Here is a 21,626-nt window from a genome sequence, read left to right as displayed (position 1 = left end):
ATTTTCAACTGAGCCCCAGGGAGGCTGATTAACAAAGACGACTGAGGTTACAGCTGCTCCCTAAGGAAATTTGCATTTCTGGAAAATAGTTAAGAGTTGCCTCTAGACTTTCAGTCATGCCAACTGCTTTATCTAACCTCCTTCTACTATGACCCCTCTCCACTGCTGTCTGTATTAAGGACATAGGAAGTGCAGGTTTATCTGTGACGTTCTATTTGATAGCTTTTCCAGAAATATGCAGGAAGTAGATAGGTGATGTAAACTCTCACATACACCTGCATGCACATGCAAGAACAAAAGGACCACTGAGTGAGGGAGTGGGGAAAGAGAGTTAAGAATTTAATGAGAAAAAATATACTTCAAACTCTTTGACATCTTATAGACAAAATAGGCAGTTGATTAAAATAACATTCATTTCAACCAACTTATCTGGACATTTTGTAGACAGCTGAAGTCTCATGAAAACATAAAATGACTTTGCTGCACCTTTAAAAGTCTCTATCAAACTTCCTTCAGGCTCTAGGCTCAGGATAGTGATTGGAATAACTGGTTTTGAATGGAGCTCCTGCTGAACAAATGAATGGTGGGAGCTGGAAAGTTACTGCAGGACAACCAGCTCCTTCTGCAAAACCACACAGCAATGCACAAAGCCATAATGGCAAAAATTGCGTACATCTGAGAAGAAGGTATAAACTAGCATGTTATGGGGAAATAAAGGAGGCTTGGGAGAGGGAGAAGGGTTGGAGATTAAAAGAACTCCAGGGATGGAGGCAGAACCCTAAAAGAAACCAAAGAAAAAATAAAAGCAAATGCTAAACAGCTCCCCTTACAAATGACTTTCATATGCATGGTAAGAAGTGAACTAAAAGAAAACAAAACCAAGAGATATAATAGACACATTATGTAACAAGGATTACTAAGGAGGGGCTAAAACCAGAAACAGACTTGGAATAATTTGGATATGGAAAGTTTATGCAAGAGCTAGACACAACAGGCTAGGAGGAATTATGCCAACATGGGTCAAGGCGGATATTGTGTCTGAAGGGAGAAAGAATGTCACATAATAAATAAGTTGGCAATGGGACAAAATATGTTTGGATGGATATAAAAGATAAAAGGAACATAAGACTAATAGGAAATTATTATAGACCATCTGGGTCAGATAAAAAGGCAGTTCAGAATGTTTATGCAGATAAGGATGCCCAAGAAAAATACAGTATGGTCTGGGATAGTGATATTTCTATTCTATTACAGCAAAGTGATATACTGGTTACATTTCTGGAGAAGACAATGGAATCAATTACAGTCCAGTTTCGCAAATCTTTTGGAGACCAGAAACCTAGAAAATGGCTAACAGAGAAGGCTCCAGAACGGTTCAGGGCAGGCTGTCACCAGTCAGACATCTCTTCCTTTGAAACATTCAGTTGCGCCTGAGAAGACTTGATGATCTCACTCTTCCTGTCACACTACCACCCTGGTGACCTGCTGCAATGTGACGGTCTCTATTGACCCCACCCTCATCATCTCACAGACTTCTTCCTGCTCCAGCCCCTCTCGCTCCTACTCCCTTCTTCAAGTCTAGCTCTTGAATTCATGCAGTGTGGTGCCCTCATAAAAACATAATTGGCCTATCCCAACAACCTCTGGCCATTTGCCTGGTCACAGGGCTTTGGCCTGGAGGTTGTAGCCAGGCAGCCTTGGAAAATGGGAACCAAAAAGAGACAACAGCTGAGATTTTGGCCCACTCTCCCCTGGACCCTTGAACTGCAGTAACAATGACAGCAGCGGCAAGCAAATTGTATTGTTTTTGTGTGCAGTGACAACCTTATTGACTTCCAGACAACGTGGCCATAATTTTGAGAACTTTTAACAGCAGGGCTGCTAGAGGCATACCTTGGAGATACTTCCAGTTCGGTTTCAGAACACTGCAGGAAAGTGAATATTGCAATAAAGTGAGTCACAAGAATTTTTGGTTTCCCAGTGCATATAAAAGTTATGTTTACATAATACTGTAGTATATTAAGTGGGAAATAGCATTATGTCTAAAAAATATCTATATACTTTAATTTTAAAATACTTTATTGCTAAAAAATGCTACTGACCATCTGAGCCTTCAGTGAGTTCTGGCAGAGGGTCTTGCGTTGATGTTGATGGCTGTTGAATAATCAGGGTTGTGGTGGCTGAAGGTTGGAGTAACTGTGACAATTTATTAAAATAATACAGTAAGTCTGGATGTGGTGGCTCACGCCTGTAATCCCAGAACTTTAGGAGGCCAAGGTGGGTGGATCACAAGGGCAGGAGTTCGAGACCAGCCTGATCAACATGGTGAAACCCCGTCTCTACTAAAAACACAAAAATTAGCCGGGCGTGGTGGCACGCGCCTGTAATCCCAGTTACTCAGGAGGCTGTGGCAAGAGAATCACTTGAACCCAGGTGGTGGAGGTTGCAGTGAGCCAAGACTGTGCCACTGTACTCCAGCCTGGGCAACAGAGCAAGACTCTGTTTCAAAAAAATAAATACAGCAATTCAGTTTGCTGCATCAAATGACTTTTTCTTTCATGAAAGATTTTTCTGTAACATGTGATGCTGTTTGATAGCATTTTACCCTTAGTGTAACTTCTTTCAAAATTGGAGTCAGTCCTCTTAAACCCTAATGCTGCTTTATCAACTAAGTTTATGTAATATTCGAAATTCCTTGTTGTCATTTCACCAATGTTTATAGCATCTTCACCAGGAGTAGATTCCATCTCAAGAAACCACTTTCTTTGCTCATCCATAAGGAGCAACTCCTCATCTGTTCAAATTTTTTTTTTTTTTTTTTTTTTTTTTGAGACAGAGTCTCACTCTGTCGCCTAGGCTGGAGTGCAGTGGCATGATCTCAGCTCACTGCAACCTCCGCCTCCTGGGCTCAAGCGATTCTCCTGCCTCAGCCTTCTGAGTAGCTGGAATTACAGGTGCCTGCCACCACACTTAGCTAATTTTTTTGTTTTTGTTTTTATTTTTGTATTTTTAGTAGAGACGGGGTTTCACCATGTTGGCCAGGCTGGTCTCAAATTCCTGACCTCAGGTGATATGCCCACCTTGGCCTCCCAAAGTCCTGGGATTACAGGCATGAGCAAGTTTTATCATGAGATTGCAACAGTTCAGTCCAATCTTCAAACTCCACTTATAATTCTACTTCTTTTGCTATGGTCACCACATCTACAATTACTTCCTCCACTGAAGTCTTGAGCCTCTCAAAGTTCATCCGTGAGGGTTGGAATCAGCTTCTTCCAAACTCCTGCTAATGTTCACATTTTGACCTCCTCCCATAAATCCTGCATGTTCTTAATGGCATCAAGAATGGTGAATCCCCAGGAAATACTATACAGCCCTAAAAAAGAACAGGGTCATGCTCTTTGCAGGGACATGGATGGAGTTGGAAGCCATTATCTTTAGCAAACTAACATAGGAACAGAAAACCAAACACTGCATGTTCTAACTAATAAATGGGAGCTGAATGATGAGAACACATGGTGGGTACAACACACACTGGGACCCAGTGGGGTGGGGGAGGGAGAACATCAGGAGGAATAGCTAATGGATGCTGGGCTTAATACCTAGGTGATGGAATGATCTGTGTAGCAAACCACCATGGCACATGTTTACCTATATAACAAATCTGCACATCCTGCTCATTACCCCTGAACTTAACATAAAAGTTGAAGATAAAAAAAAAAAGAAGTAAGGAACTCCCATAGCCGGCTAGATCCAGACCAAATGTGCCAGGGGCAGCTCCACAGAGATGGGCATGTGCATTAGAGAGAAAAAGTATTCTGAACATGACCCCCATGGTAATTAGCTATTTAAGGTTCATGCATATGGACTATATATCATGCATGTATTTAAAATACGGCATGGAGGCAATGCACAAGTGCACAAGGGCCAAAGTAATGAAGCAACCCATTTATCAATCAAAAGGCAGACACTGGCTAGAGATTAGGCAGCTAGGGAAGAGAAGAGAAAAAAACATGTAAAAAGACCCAAGCTACACCAGACTGGAGCTGATCTCATTTCAGGTCTGTTCACAGTCCACTCTCCCCTTTGAGAGTGTAATACTGTATGTAATAAACTTTTGCTGCTTTGGAAAAAAAAAAGAATGGCAAATCCTTTGGTTTTAACTTACTTTGTCCAAGTCCATCAGAGGAATCACCACAACAGCTACAACCTTATGAAGTGAATTTCTTAAATAATAAGACTTGCAAGTAAAAAGTACTTCTTGGTCTATGGGCTGCAGAATGCATGTTGTGTTAGTGGGCATAAAAACATTAGGCTAGGCACAGTGGCTCATGCCTGTAATCTCAGCACTTTGGAAGGCTGAGGCAGGTGGATCACCTGAGGTCAGGAGTTTGACCAGGTTTTAGCCAACATGGCAAAACACTGTCTCTACTAAAAACACAAAAATTAGCCAGGTGTGGTAGCATGCACCTGAAATCCCAGCTACTTGGGAAGCTGAGGCAAGAGGATTGGTTGCACCTGGAGGTGGAGGTTGCAGTGAGCTGAGATTGCACAACTACATTCCTGCCTGGGTAACAGAGTGAGACTCTGTCTCCAAAAATACAAAAACGGCATTAATCTTCTTGTATCTCTCCATCAGAACTCTTGCCTGACTAGGTGCATTGCCAATGGTCAGTAATATTTTGAAATAAATCTTTTCTCCTTTTAGCTGTAGGTCTCAACAGTGGGCTTAAAATATGCATTAAACCATACCACAAACAAATGTGCTGTCATCCAGGCTTTGCTGTTCCATTTCTGGAGCACAGGCGCAGTAGATTTCACATAATTCTGAAAGGCGCTAGGATTTTCAGAATGGCAAATGAGTATTGATTTCAATTTAAAGTCATCAGCTGCATTAGCCTCTAACAAGAGAGTCAGCCTGTCCTTTGAAGCTGTGAAGCCAGGCATGGACTTTTCCTCTTTAGCTATGAAAATACTAGATGGCATCTTTCAATAGAAGACTGCTTTACCTACGTTGAAAATCTGTTGTTAGTATTATAGCTCTTTTAAATTTGTCTAGCAGGTTTTCTGGTGTTCACCCAAAAACCTCCATGGGGTGGGGGCGGAGAGGAAAATCTGTTTAGTGTAGCCACCTTCATCAATGACCTTAGCTAGATCTTCCAGATAACTTGTTGCAGTTTTTACAATAGCACTTGCGACTTCACCTTCTCTGTTATGGAGGTGGCGTCTTTCCTCTAACCTCATGAACCAACCTCTGCTAGCTTCAAACTTCTTCTGCAGCTTCCTGGCCTCTCTCAGCCTTCATAGAAGTGAAGAGAGTTAGGCCTTTGCTCTGGATTATGCTTTGGCTTAAGGGAATGTTGTGGCTGGTTTGATCTTCTATGCAGACCATGCAAACTTTCTCTATATCAGCAATTATGCTGTTTCTCTTTTATATCATTAATGTGTTCACTGGAGTAGCACTTTCAGTTTCCTTCAAGATCGTTTTCTTTGCATTCAAAACTTGGCTGCAAGGTGCAAGAAGTCTAGCTTTCAGGCTGTCTCAGCTTTTGACATGCCTTTTCGACAAAGCTCCAGTTTTTGATTTAAAATGAGAGATGAGGCCAGGCACGGTGGTTCATGCCTATAATCCCAGCACTTTAGGAGGCCAAAGCAAGTGGATCAATTGAGGTCAGGAGTTTGAGACCAGCCTGGCCAACATGGTGAAATCGTCCCTACTACAAATACAAAAATTAACCAAGCGTGGTGGCCAGTGCCAGCTACTCAGGAGGCTGAGGCAGGAGAATTGCTTGAACTGGGGAGGCGGAGTTTGCAGTAAACTGAGGTCATGCCACTGTACTCCAGCTTGGGTGTCAGAGTGAGACTCTGTCTCCAAAAAATAAATAAATAAATAAATAAATAAAATGAGAGATATGTGACTCTTTCACTTGAATGCTTAGAGGCCATTGTAGGTTATTAATTGGCCTAATTTCAATATTGTTGTGTCTTAGGTAATAGAGAAGCCTGAGGAAAGGAGGAAAGAGCGGGAAGTCAGTCGGCGGATAAGTCAGAACCCACAAGGCATTTGATCAGTTGAGTTTACCATCTTACATGGGTGTGGTCCATGCTGGCCCAAACAATTACAACAGAAACATCAGAGATCACTGATCACAGATCACTATAACAGATATAATAATAATGTGTAAGTTTGAAATATTGTAAGAATTGCCAAAATAGGACACACAGACATGAAGTCAGCATGTGTTGTTGGAAAAATGGTGCCAACAGGCCCGCTCAACACAGCATTGCCACAAACCTTTATTTGTTTTTGTTTTTTTTTTTCTGTTTTGTTTTTTTGAGACAGAGTTTTGCTCTTATTGCTCAGGCTGTAGTGCAATGGCACGATCTCAGCTCACCGTAACCTCCACCTCCCGGGTTTAAGTGATTCACAAGTAGCTGAGATTACAGGTGTGCTCCACACACCTGGCTATTTTTTTTTTGTATTTTTAGTAGAAACAGGGTTTCTCCATGTTATTCAGGCTGGTCTTGAACACCCGACCTCAGGTGATCCACCTGCTTTGGTCTCCCAAAGTGCTGGGATTGCAGGCATGAACCACCGTGCCAGGCTCTTTACAAACCTTTAATTTGTAAAGAAATGTAGTATCTGTGAAGTGCAATACAAAGAAGTGCAATAAAGCAGAGCACAATTAATATGGTGTGCCTGTGGATTCTCACTTCATTTTACCTTCTCATCTGGGTTCAGAGCCCTCTTCTCCCAGTGCATGTATCATTGCTGTGTTATAGATGAATAGGGCTGCATCCCACTCTGGATTTCAACTCCCCGACGATCGGGATTGAGTTGCTTGTAGCCCTCTTGCCAGAGATTAGCATCCTGTCTAGTAATTATGCATGTTCAGTTGTGATATAGAATGAATAGAATAATTAGGGAGTAACTGGAAGGAATCAAGTTTTAAATATAAGATCTCTGTTATACTGGCAATAAGGGAGATAATTTGCCAAAAAGGCTGGTGGAGTGGGAGTGGATGGGGAGGGATGGTACCTATCTGGTATCCTTCAATTCAATCTGGAATTCCCTCCTTGGTCTACATGAAGACCAGCCTCAAGCATGCTGTTCTGATCCAAGAGTTAAAATATAGCCTATGAAGATTTGAAAGATAAATGATTCCAGTATGGATGCCCCTTGTGTATTTTTCTCATCACTTCTATGAGAATGTCAAGTTACTTGGGAATCAACTCCTCTGGGGCCCCTATTCAAAACTATTTTGCTAATGGTTTTGAATAGCATCCTGTAGAATATTTATGTCTTAAAAAAAAAAGAAAAATAGAGTGAACCAGCCTGGGCAACATGGCAAAACTCCTTCTCTACAAAAAATACAAAAACTAGGTGGGCATGGTGGTGCATATCTGTAGTCCCAGCCACTCAGGGGGCTGAGGTGAGAGGATTGCTTGAGCCCAGATGTTTGAGGTTGCAGTGAAACTGCACTCCAGTCTGGACTACAGAGCCAGATCCTTTCTCAAAAATAAACTTCATATGGAACCAAAAGAGAGTCCGCATAGCCAAGTCAATTCTAAGCAAAAAGAACAAAGTGGGAGGCATCACACTACCGGACTTCAAACTATACTACAAGGCTACAGTAATCAAAACAGCATGGTACTAGTACCAAAACAGAGATATAGACCAATGGAACAGAACAGAGGCCTCAGAGGCAACGCCACACATCTACAACCATCTGATCTTTGACAAACCTGACAAAAACAAGCAATGGGGAAAGGATTCCCTGTTTAATAAATGGTGTTGGGAAAACTGGCTAGCCATGTGCAGAAAGCAGAAACTGGACCCCTTCCTGACACCCTACACTAAAATTAACTACAGATGGATTAAAGACATAAACATAAGACCTAACACCATAAAAATTCTAGAAGAAAACCTAGGCAAAACCATTCAGGACATAGGCATAGGCAAGGACTTCATGACCAAAACACCGAAAGCGTTGGCAACAAAAGCCAAAATAGACAAATGGGACCTAATCAAACTCCACAGCTTCTGCACGGCAAAAGAAACAGTCATTAGAGTGAATTGGCAACCAACAGAATGGGAAAAAATTTTTGCAATTTACCCATCTGACAAATGGCTAATATCCAGAATCTACAAAGAACTAAAACAGATTTACAAGAAAAAACAAATAAGCCCATTCAAAAGTGGGTGAAGGATATGAACAGACACTTTACAAAAGAAGACATACATGAGGCCAACAAACATGAAAAAATGCTCATCATCACTGGTCATTAGAGAAATGCAAATCAAAACTACATTGAGATACCATCTCACACCAGTTAGAATGGCGATCATTAAAAAATTGGGAGACAACAGATGCTGGAGAGGATGTGGAGAAATAGGAACACTTTTACACTATTGGTGGGAGTGTAAATTAGTTCAACCATTGTGGAAGACAGTGTGGTGATTCCTCAAGGACCTAGATATAGAAATTCCATTTGACCCAGCAATCCCATTACTGGGTATATATCCAAAGGATTATAAATCATTCTACTATAAGGACACATGCACACGAATGTTCATTGCAGCACTGTTTACAATAGCAAAGACCTGGAACCAACCCAAATGCCCATCGATGATAGACTGGACAGGGAAAATGTGGCACATATGCACCATGGAATACTATGCAGCCATAAAAAACGGTGAGTTCGAGTCCTTTGTAGGGACATGGATGAACCTGGAAACCATCATTCTCAGCAAACTGACACAAGAACAGAAAATCAAACACCGCATGTTCTCACTCATAGGTGGGTGTCGAACAATGAGAACACATGGACACAGGGAGGGGAGCATCACACAGTGGGGTCTGTCGGGAGGAAACAGGGGAGGTACAATGGGGGGTGGGGAGGTAGGGAGAGATAGCATGGGGAGAAATGCCAGATATAGGTGATGGGAAGGAAGACAGCGAATCACACTGCCATGTGTGTACCTATGCAACAATCTTGCATGTTCTTCACATGTACTCCAAAACCTAAAATGCAATAAAAAAAATACTTAGAATAGAATGAATGTATTGCAATGATCTCAGCCTCATTAATAACATGTTCTAGTTTAGTAGTTTCCAAACGGCTATACTAGAATCATCTAGTGAATTAAAAAAAACAAAAAACAAAACACAGATTCCTGGTTCCAACCCTGGTCTTATAAAGTCAAGCTTTCTCTGTTGTATGAAGGAATCTACATTTAAAATCATTGGGTGTTTCCAAAGCATATTTTGATTTAGGAACTACCTCTTTGATCAAATTAATTTCTTAAACAAATAAAGGGACACTTACTTGGTTTGTGAATGTCCCCAGGAAACTTCTGTACCATTTTTAGAGACAACAAATATCACAGATGACAGGTAGAGTTAGTAACTAATTAGTAACTACAGCTCTTTTAAATGATAATTTTTTCTCTTATGTGGGCAATTACCAAATACAATTCATTACTCTTTAGCTGCATCTCCATTTATCCTGTATGATGATAATGATCTATTAGTCTGTCTTTCAATAGTGCTTATTAGTGGGTAGGCTATATATAGGTCAGCGTCCTGAACAAATTACCCTCAGAAGCAATTGTCAGTTCTTTATGTTCTTGCTTAAGGAATTGTTGGATATGACTGGATGGTGATTGAGGGAAGTGAAATAGAGGGGACGAAGGAGCTTTCTCAAGATTCCAGGAAATTCATAAAGGAGGAGAATATGGACTGTTTTGAAGTTGGTTCTAACAAATCATTTGCCTGCAGTTGAAAGGCCTTTGCTATATTTTTGTGAGTAAATAACTGTGATTCGGAAAGGGAGACAGTAAAAAAGACTTTAAACAAGTTTTCTGTTTCTTCTGGGAGATGTTATGCAGCCATAATTTAAGGTAAAACAGTGTGCAATAGCAGTAGTAAAATCAAAAGTGTTCTAAAAAGTGAAATTAGCTTTGAACTATGCTAAAAAGACTAATAACGTGTTATCAGAGAGTAAATGCATTATAAAATTATAGTAAATGTTTATGGTATCGGTATGAAAATTAGATGGATAGAACAGAAAGAAAGAGTCCATAAAGACCCTATTCTACACAATCATTTAATAATAAAAGAGAGAAATTTAATCAGTGGTGAAAGGACAGTTTATTCAACAAATAGTTATTAAAACATCACAAAGCAGATTTAGATAGAAATGAGTTAGATTTTTCTGTCATATCATCACTAAGATCTAATTATTAAAAATGGTAATACTCAATGTTAGCAAGATTATAGTGAGATAAATACTCTCTTATTTGGGGATACAAATTAGTCTAATGTCTCTGGAAAGCATTTTGTAATATGAATTAATAGATTTTAAAATATTCACAATCTTTTGATTTAATAGTTTCACTTACACACGTACATGTATGTATATGTATACACATACACATGTGTATGTCTATCTACATACGTGCATATGTACATATATATATACACACATATCCCTAAGATTGTGGAGTTTCAGTTAAAATTTATTTATAAAATGGTCACTACAGTGTTATAATGGTAATGAAATTAGAAAATTAGTGGTTGATTAGGAGAATAATTAAGTAAATCGTATTATTTTAATTCAGGGGAATCAAATATATCTGTTAAAATATATCTGTCAGCAGTGTCTTTATTGATATGTTCATTAGTGTAAATTAGTTCAATGTTCAATGAAAAAGGTAGAATACTATTACCTGAATATTTATAACACATAGAAAACCAACCAGCTGAAAATATATATTCCAAAATGTTCATCTTGTTATTTTGGAATTATGGGATTATGGGTGTGCTCCCCCCTCTTTCCAAATTTTCTGCAATCTACATTTTAGCATAGTTTCTTGACATTGACAGGATACATATCTGAAACAGTTGCTAATCTTCCATATGGAAATATTTTCACTTTCTCAGACTTTAGTTCTCTTTACTGCCATCATCAGCCCTATCAGTTGGCTTTCTTCTCACACAGAATATTTTTGTTACATTCTTAGAGTTACTGTATACTTGGTAATGAGAAGAGAACAACAGAGCCACATTGAGCTCGGCTTCTGGTCTGGTGGTCCGCTGGCAGTAATAGCAATAGAGAGCAAATACTTGCCTTTCTAAAAGTCCCCTTCCAAGACACTCAATTAATAACAGTAATAATAAAGAATTATTTGATATGGACAACTGACATTCTCTTCTCTTATTAAGAGTGAATACATGTTTCTTAAAAAAATATTGCTTTTTTTTTTTTTTTTATCAAAGTTAACCTAATGTTGGCCAAGCAAGATCTACAAATCACATTGTATCCTCTAAGCCTCTCCTATAGAGAAATGTGGGAGCCACTCCTCTGCCAGCCTCACTCATCAATAAACCATTTTGGTTTTGCACCATCTCCAACATACTCATGATCAAAATTATCAAATACCAGGTCATAGAACTCGGGTTTTTTTCTTGAGTAATTAAACTGAGGAACAATAAGTTATTATGCCAAAGTCTATGTTAAAATTCAAGGGTAAGGGAGAATAACGGAAAGAGAGAAAGAAGAAATTAATTTGATGTGGGGTGGTGCAAGTACGATTGCCATTAAGTATTCACAGTTGCAAATATAATTTTCTTTATTTCTCTATGACTAAAAGTAGCTATATCCTCAGTCTTCCACAGCCTCAGCCCCACAAATTCTTAATCTGATAACAAAACTTTTAAAATCATCAAGGGTGGATGAGTTTTCTATTACTATATAAAAAATTACCACTGCAGAAAAACCAGAACTCATATGCACATTGGTGGGAATACAAAATGGTGCAGTTACTATGGAAAACAGTATGAAGTTTTCTCAAAAAAAGAAAATTGAAAATAGAACTACCATGTGATCCAGTAATCCCACTCTAGGCATTTATTTGAAGGAACTTCAATCAGGATCTTGAAGAGATACCCATGTTCATTGAAACACTATTCACAATAGCCAAGAAGGAGAAACAACCTAAAAGTCCATTGACATCTGAATGCATAAAGAATATGTGATATAAGCCAGGTACGGTGGCTCACGCCTGTAATCCCAGCACTTCAGGAGGTTGAGGTAGGGGGATCGCCTGTAATCCCAGCACTTCAGGAGGCTGAGGTGGGAGTTCAAGACCAGCCTGACCAACATGGAGAAATCCTGTCTCTACTAAAAATACAAAATGAACCAGGTGTGGTGGCACATGTCTGTAATCCCAGTGATTTCGGAGGCTGAGGCAGAAGAATTGCTTGAGCCCGGGAGGTGAAGTTTGCAGTGAGCCGAGATTGCGTCATTGCACTCCAGCCTGGACAACAAGTATGAAACTCATCTCAAAAACAAAAACAAAAGAATATATGATATATATATGCAAGAGAATATTACTTGACCTTAAGTAGGAAGAATATCATGCAACGTGCAACAACATGGATGAGCCTTGAGAACGTTTTGCTGAGTGAAATAAGCCAGTCACAGAAAGACAAATATTGCATGATTCTACTTATATGAGGTATCTAAAGTAGCTAAACTCATAGAAGCAGAGTAGAATGATGGTTCCAGGGGCCGAGGGAGGGCAAAATGGGGAGTTTCAGTTTAATGAGTATGAAGTCTCAGTTACATAAGATGAATGTGTTCTAGTGATCTGCTGTACAATATGGTGCCTATACTTACAATACTGTATTATATTAAAAACATGTTAAGACAATAGGTCTTGTGTTAATTGCTCTAATCACAATAAAATAAAAATTTTAAAATTATCACAAATGTAACAGTTTAAAATACCACACATTTATTATCTCATGGTCTGGGGCAGGAATGTGAGCATGGTTGAGCTGGGTTCTCAGCAAGGCTGCAGGATTGCTGAGTGTGTTGGCAAGTGCTGGGCTCATCCAGAGGCTCATCTGACATTGAATCTACTGCTGGTGAATTCATTTTCATGTAGTTGTAAGACAGAGCCCTGGCTTCTTGCTGCCTGTCACTCTCAGCTCCTAGGGATCACCTGAAGTTCCTTGCCATTTTCATAAGCTCCCTCCATAAGCTGTCTTACAACACAGCATCTTACTTCTTCAAAGCCAGGAAGTGAAAAAGAGTGAAATTATTAGCAAGATGGGGTCTTACGTAAGTAGCAGAATCACAGGAGTGCCATCCTATTGCCTTGACATATTTTACTGGTTAGAAGCAAGTCGCAGGTCCCACCCACACTCAAGGTGAGGGGATTATACAAAGGCACAAATACCAGGAGGTGGGGATTATGGGGGCTATGTTAAGCCTGTTCAACATACAAGGTAACTCGGTCATGCATTTCAACCAATCTATCTGTTAACTTTTCAGCCAAATTCTGATTTCCTTTCTATTCTCACATCGTTTTACATAAACAATGTTATAAATTAGATTGTGCCCCTCCAAAAATCATACGTTGAAGTCCTAATACCCAATACCTCAGAATGTGACCTTATTTGGATCTAGATTCTTTATTTATTTATTTTTATTTATTGTTTGTAAAGACAGGCCCTCACTCTGTTGCCCAGGCTGGAGTGCAGTGGTATAATCACGGCTCACTGCAGCCTCGAACTTCTGGGCTCAAGTGATCCTCACACCTCAGGCTCCCAAGTGCTAGGACTACAGATGTGAGCTATCACACCCTGCCAATCTGTTTAATTTTTGTAGAGACGGGGGTTTTGCAATGTTGCTCATGCTGGTCTCAAACTCCTGCCTTTGGGGATCTTTCTGCCTCAGCCTCCCAAAGCACTGGGATTACAGGTGTGAGCCACTGCACAGGGCCGAGATAGATTCTTTATAGAGGTAATCAAGTTAAAATGAGGCCCCTGGGGTGAGCCCTGTACAATATGATTGATGTCATTATAAAAAGGGGAAATTTGGTGACAGATATGCACACAAGAGAATACCATGCTAAAATGAAGGCAGAGGTAATGCTTCTGTAAGACAAGGAGAACCAAAGATTGCAGCAAATCACCAGAAGCTAGGGCAGAGGCATGCAAACAGATTTTCCCTTATGGCTTTCAGAAGATACCAACCCTACAGGCATGCTGATCCCAGCCTTCTGACTTCCAGATCCATGAGACAATACAATTATCTTGTCTAAGTCACCAGGTTTTGATGCTTTGTTCAGGCAGCCCTAGCAAAGAAATACACCCAGTACTGGGAGAGGAACACCTGGGGCCATGTGACATCCCTGGATTCCCCTGAGGCCTAGGTTTCCTATATACTTTTTGGATATTTTCTTCTTTATTGCTATTGTTGGCAATGTATGAAGTCCCATCATGTTCCTTGAACTTGCATGATATGCACATGATACATTGATTAGGTCTCCGTGTGATGTTCCTGAAGCTTCTTTCATCCTCTAGTCCTCTCTGCTTCTTGGAGCATGGAAATATTTGGCTACTAGCCTGTGCCACTCAGGAGTACCCAGGAATTTCTGGGAGTGCCCGGGTTCATTTTTTACCCATTGCTGCTCTGCTGTGTCGGTGCCATCCTGATTAAAGAGTTTCTCCAAAGCTTGAATCTCCTTAGAGAGGTGAGGCGCAAGCATGTTGTTCTGAGATCTCCCCAAACTTATCTGTGATTGGTGACATGGTTCCTCCAGGACTGATCTCAAAGGGGATAAGGGACCAGGATTCTGCTCTCACCTCTAAGCTCACTTTCTCCCCTTTTCTTCTATATCTCAGTTGACCCCAACATTCCAAGCCCAGAAAGTATTCTTGTATTCTGTCTGTGATCTTATGTCTCCATGCAATCTTCCTATCTGTTGGTTTATGGTATAGATTACATCATATGAATCTTTCAAGGTGTTACTTTTGATATTGCAGAACTTAAAGCCAAGATTTTGGGTCTTACTCTTTGTTCTTGCTGAAACAATAAGCTTAGTCTAAAGGTGAAATTTTAATAGTGTAAGTTCTGGAGGGTAAAAAGAAATTACTAAGAGGAAAACACCATGAGTCAATATTTCAAAATATCATTTAGTACACATAGTAGTTGGCAATGACTTATTGAAAAAGTGCTAATTCAGTTGACTGTTAGAAGCATGGGTAGGATTTCAGCACATCTAAAAATAATCCACCCATCTCCCAATCACAGTCACATTCTTCTTATTCAAACTTATGTTTTTCATAGTATTTTTTACTGTCTGGTATTACTTTTTTATTGTATATTTCTCCTGCTAGGGTATAAGCTCCATGAGGGCAACAGCTCTCTCTTTTTCAATGCTGTGTTCCCAGTGCCTAGAATGGTGCCTGCCATACAGTAAATGCTCTATAAATGGATACTGAATGAATTAACATATAATAAAAGGTAAAATATATTCCAAAGGCAAGAAACATTGTAAATCAAGATATAAAATAGAAAAGTGGCTTAGAAAGAACTGTAATCAACATACTTCCTCTCTCTGTGTTAAACAAAACATGAACCATGAATGTATACTATCCTTCTTTTACCTTAAAAAATACTAAGATCTAGCAAAATAACTTGGCAACTTTCTCGAGGAAATATTTGCTTCTGGAATATAACACTGTTAACGAACTTTAAATTAGGTAACATACTTTATGTCACCGTGCCCACCAATCCAAACTCTGATGTCATAAACTCTGCTCAATCCCAAGTTCCTTATCTTACAAGACCTTTCCAAAAATCATCTAGCCTAAGCCTTAGAAACCTGTCATTGCTCTTTCTCTGACTTCCTCTCATAGATGTTACAAAGACTCTATCATGGCAATATTCTTTCTTCCTGTGGTAAATCTAAAAGCTTAGTTTTTTTGGATCAAAGTTGTTTCTGATTTTTTTTTTTTTTGAAAAGTGACATATGATTTAGGTGAAACAGAAGCAAGTAGAGTATGACTGGAGCATATGATATGTGGGTCAGTGTAAGAGGTAGTGTTTGATTTTAATGGTATGAAGGAGATAAGACTAGAAAGGTAGGTTGGAGTTAATCAGGATCCAGGTCAAAAGAAAAACAAATATTTCTAGATATTTTAAATAGAAGGAATTTAATACAAGGAACTAGTGACATGGGTAATGGAATGAAGGAGAAAAAGAGAGAGAGAAAGATTTAGAATAAAAGGGGGTGGAGTGGTTACTAAACAATAGTTTAGTAACTGCATGAAGCAACAATTCTTAGGTCTGGGAGACAAAAGCATGAATATGGTGTTACCGACGTCCAGATGTGCAGAGAAGAGCTGTTTGGCTGTGCTAGAATTCATGGCTGATGCCACTACTGTGGAGATAATGTGGGTTGCGGAAGGATAGAGCCACTTGCAGAGGAGGTCTAGAAGAAAATAGGGAGGAGGAAGAGTGGATTCTCCATCTTTTTATTTTCTATGTCCTGCCAATGTCCTCGACTGACAGAAAACAACAACAACAACAACAACAACAACGACAGCCAGTTGTCAAGGTATTCTGGGAAAATCAATATGTGGACCCTCAGGTTTATAATTATAGAGCAAAAGAGAGAAAAGTTGGTGTGGCCTGAAATATTATAGGTCCAAATTGAGAAATGTCAGTAAGGTATTTGGACTTTTAGAGAGGTTGTAAAAACCTGTGATAAGTTTAATTATATGAATAAAGTCTTAGGAAAGAAGTGGACTAACTTTCTCAGTCTCACATTGAGGTCCCCAGTCCCATCCCACCAAGCCCACCAAGCTACTACGGTATTTCCTTTTTATCTACTCATGTGTATAAGAGTACAAGCTTTTCCCTACCCACTCCTTTAACTTCTTCCAGGGTCAGAGAAGAAATTTAAGGACTAGGGTAGACATTTTATAATGGTACCATTCATCATTAGTGAATGTGAAGAATATTTGTAATGGAATCCAGAACAGAAAGAGGGGAAAATGCATCATTTTTAGCATAATAATGGCCAGAGTTAATATTTCACAAGAAATAAAATAATACAAAATCAACATACAAAAATCAGTAGCATTGCTATATGCTAACAGTAAACAATCTGAAAAAGAAATCAAAAAAGTAATCCTATTTACAATAGCCACAAGTAAAATTAAATGCCCAATAATCAACTTAACCAAAGAAGTGAAAGATCTCTCTATGATGAAAACTATAAAACACCAATGAAAGAAATTGAAGAGGACACCAAAAACTGGAAAGATATTCCATGTTCACGGACTGGAAGAGTCAATATTACTAAAACGTCCATACTACCCAATCTACAGATTCAATGTAAACCAATGACATTCTTCACAGAGAAAAAAACAATCCTATGATTTATTTAAAAACCACAAAAGACCTAAAATAACCAAAGTTATCCTAAGAAAAAAGAACAAAACTGCAATACCTAACTTCAAATTATGCTACAGAGCTATAGGAAACAAAACAGCATGGTATTGGCATAAAAACAGACACATAGACCAATGGAATAGAATAGAGAACCCAGAAACAAATTCATACACCTACAATAAACTCATTTTCAACAAGGTGCCAAAAACATACCCTGGAGAAAAGATAGTCTCTTCAATAAATGGTGCTGGGAAAACTGGATATCCACATGCTGAAGAATGAAACTAGATTCCTATCTTTTGCCATATACAAACATCAAATTAAAATGGATTAAAGACTTAAATCTAAGGTCTGAAACTATGACAAGAAAACATCAGGGAAAATCTCTAAGACATTGGGTCTGGGCAAAGATTTCTTGAGCAATATCCCACAAGCACAGGCAACCAAAGCAAACATGGACAAATGAGATGACATCAAGTTAAAAAGCTCCTGCATGGCAAAGGAAACAATCAGCAAAGTCAAGAGACAACCCACAGAAAGGGAGAAAATATTTGCAAATGACCCATCTGACAAGGGATTAATAACCAGAATATATAAGGAGTTCAAAGAACTCTATAGAAAAAAAATCTAATTATCCAATTAAAGAATGGGCAAAATATTTGAATAGACATTTGTCAAAAGAAGATATAAAAATGGCAAACAGGCATATGAAAAGGTGCTCAACATCATTGATAATCAAAGAGATGCAAATCAAGACAACAATGATGTATCATCCCACCCCAGTTAAGAAACAGGCAATAACATGTTGGCGAGGATGTGGAGAAAAGGAAAGCTTCCTACACTGTTGGTGGGAATGTAAATTAATATAACCACTATGGAGAACAGTTTGGAATTTCCTCAAAAAAACTAAAACTAGAGCAACCACAGGATCCGGCAATCCCACTGCTGAGTATATTCCCGAAAGAGAGGAAATTAGTATATCAAAGAGATACCTGCACTGTTTGCGGCACCACTGTTCACAATAGCCAAGATTTGGAAGCAACCTCAGTGTCCATCAACAGATGAATGGATAAAGAAAATGTGGTACATATATACAATGGAATACTGTTAATCCATAAAAAGAATGAGATCCTGCCATCTGCAACAACATAGATGAAATTGGAGATCATTATGTTAAGTGAAATAAGCCAGGCACAGGCAGACAAACGTTTCATGTTCTCACTTCTTTGTGGGATCTAAAAATCAAAATAATTGAACTCACGGACATAGAAAGTAGAAGGATGATTACCAGAGGCTGGGAAGGGTAGTGAGGGGGTAGGGATATAGGGAATTGGGGATGGTTAATGGGTACAAAAAAAAAAAGAAAGAATGAATAAGACCTACTATTTGACAGCACAACAGGGTGACTATAATCAATAATAACTGAATTGGCATATTTTTAAATAACTAAAAGAGTATAATTGGGTGGTTTGTAACACAAAGGATTAAATGCTTGAGGGGATGGATACCCCATTCTCCATTATGTAATTATTACATACTGCATGCCTGTATCAAAACATCTCATGTACCCCATAAATATATATACCTACTATGTACCCACAAAAATTAAAAATTAAAAAAAAGAAATCAGATTAAGTTGTTTTTTTTTTTTTTTTTTTGAAAGAGTCTCACTCTGTCACCCAGGCTGGAGTACAGTGGTATGATCCTAGTCTTTAACACCTGGCTTCAAATGATCCTTCAGTCTCAGCCTCCTGAGTAGCTGGAACCACAGATATGCATCACCTCACCTGGCTAACTTAAACGATTTTTTTGTTTGCAAAGATGGGGTCTTGTTTTGTTGCCCAGGCTGGTTTTAAACTTCTGACTTCAAGCAATCCTCCCTCCTTAGCCTCCCAAAGTGCTGGGATTACAGACGTGAGACACTGCCCCAACATCCTTGATGTTAGTAATATGAATTTCCATGGTTAGATGGCATCACTTCACAAAATAGAGGAGTATTTGTTGTTGCACATTGTGTTGGTTTTAGCTATTTTGGGAGAAAAACAGTTCCAGCCTAGTGAAAGTCCCATTATTCCTATGGCTCACACTTGGAATATATTTGTTAGCTTTGTTTCGAATGTTGTTGGCAAAGTTCTGGGATTAGTTGAATCTCTTTTCCCTTGTCCCTGGAAGAGCAGGAAGTTATCACAATGCATCGTCTTTTTGCCCTTCTTTTGGTCTTCACCTATGTTTTTATATGTTGGTTGTCATAGAAATGTGCTGTCTTCCATAAATTGGTTATCTTAGACTTATCTGGAAGGTCACAATTCTGTAACAGAACCAAGACCCTGGGCCTAAATATGAAAGTAGAAAGTAGACATAATCATATCCTCTCTATTCTAGGTCTCATTACAACATGTCTTCAAATCACTTCACTGTGAATAGCACTGGGCGCAAAATGCTTCTCTTTTAACACCAGGTTCCTCTTCCAACCACCAAAGGAAGAGAGGGTTTCAAGTCATCTTACCACATATATTTTTATATATTAGAAAGGTTACAGAAAGAAAGAAAATATTTGTTAATCACAGATTTAATGAGGGTTAATATCTGGAATATGTAAAGAGCTCCTACAATTACAAAAACTTCAAATAAGCTGATTTTAAAATGACCAAAAGTCTGAAAAGACATGTCTCCAAAGATGACATACAAATAGCTAGTAAACACATGAAAAGATGCTCATCATTACTAATCATCAGAGATCCATTCTGCTTTCAGGTTAAATTGAAAACTGTGGAGGGACCAGCTATTTTCCACAAGCTCAAGGTGACCCCTGTCATGTGGTTTCAAGTGGTTCTGTACCGGCGAAATAATTAGGAGACCCTTTTCCTGAAGGTAGTTTTTTGGGCCCAAACCAATACGTCTAGAAAACATTCCTAAAATTTTAAATCAATTTTGCTGAGGCAATTTTCATTCTTTTAATTTTTATTCTTTTATTAATATTCTCAAATTTTCAAACCAGATGAGACCTCTGAGCTATCCTAGATCAAACATTAAAAACATTTTTGGCCTATGAATCCCATCTTGGTTAGCTGTCATCACTGAATTAGTTAGCAATACTTAATTGCTTGCCTTTGCCTCCCACCTGAATTAGTTGCCAGCATTTGGAAAGCATGGGATTTTTGCTACAGACAAATATTCCAAAATCTGCATTTCTGGCTATTTTTGAAAAATTAGGCCTGTCAAGGCAAAAATTGATCAGAAGTCATTTGGTGACAAACTCTTTCGGATAATTCATGCATTCCTCAGTTGGCAATGCTTCCCACCCTGATCATTGTGCTTATTTATGAGACCAGAAAAGCCTCTGGAAAGACTAGAGCACATTCCTGGGAGGCCATTTACAGCATCACATTGTGGAGAGTGCTTAAATAGAAGCTTGCTTATAATTCCAGCCTTGGTGGATTTAACACCAGAGTTGTGGGACAGATTACTTTTCTACGTCAGGTTTGAATTGATGAGCAATATACCACCAATTCAGTGAGAATTCGACCATGAAGATCAAGACTAGGTATAATTTTGGAACAAAATAATTGTATCAGCCGGTCTCAGATTTGTTATTAAAAAACAAATATATACATGAAACATACAGCCAGAAAACTCAGCAGGGTCAAATAAATAGCTTCAGCAACCTCAAAGAAGGTTATTTTCTAGGTAAACAATAATACTCTAGGACATTTATTCAGTATTTACCATGTGTGAGGCACTACTCTAAGAAATTTATGTGAATTTTCATATTATAAATATACATAGAACCTAATGAGGCACACACCATTATTGCTCTTATTTTATAAATGAAGAAGCTCAGGCTCAGAGAGGTTAAGTAACTTGACCAAGGTCACATGGCTACTAAGTGGTGGAGTTACAAGTTTTAGTATAGATTAGCTGAACTGCAGAGGCCACTGCCACCCTCTACACCATTCTCTGCAAACTTATAACTTATTTTGCAGCTCTACAGCCTGGCATCGTTTCTGAAATTATTTGGTGCTCCTAAATTCCCCAATGCACTGCTGACATTAGCTCTGAGAATAAAAACAACTAGAACATGAATAATATGTGACTGATGTTCAATTCAGTGCTCAGTGAATATTAAGAATGTAGTGATCAGCACCAATCCCTGAGACAAAAAACATTAGCATGGCAACACTGTGGAGCAGAGAACTTGGGTACTGTAAGCAATCTCTGCTCTGCACTTCCTAGCTGCATGTCCTTAGGCAAGTCAGGCTCAGTTTCCACTTCTGCAAAACAGATAATCATATCTTACCTCCCAAATCATTGTCAGGAATAAATGAGTGAACATCTACATATGCCTGGTAGGCAATGGGCAGTCCAAAAATGCT

General features: G+C 38.9%; 1 non-coding gene across 1 annotated transcript; it reads left to right on the top strand.

Moving 5' to 3' along the window:
* Positions 1–5,026: 5,026 nt before the first annotated feature.
* On the top strand, positions 5,027–5,087 carry LOC135273496 (U7 small nuclear RNA). The gene has a single exon (XR_010341286.1). It is a non-coding gene; the product is annotated as a U7 small nuclear RNA (small nuclear RNA).
* Positions 5,088–21,626: the final 16,539 nt, after the last annotated feature.

The sequence above is a fragment of the Aotus nancymaae genome, unplaced genomic scaffold (assembly GCF_030222135.1).
Source record: "Aotus nancymaae isolate 86718 unplaced genomic scaffold, 86718_ANA_hifiasm-v0.15.2.pri h1tg000007l, whole genome shotgun sequence".
Taxonomy (NCBI): Eukaryota; Metazoa; Chordata; class Mammalia; order Primates; family Aotidae; genus Aotus; species Aotus nancymaae.
This window is presented reverse-complemented; position numbering and strand designations above follow the sequence as displayed.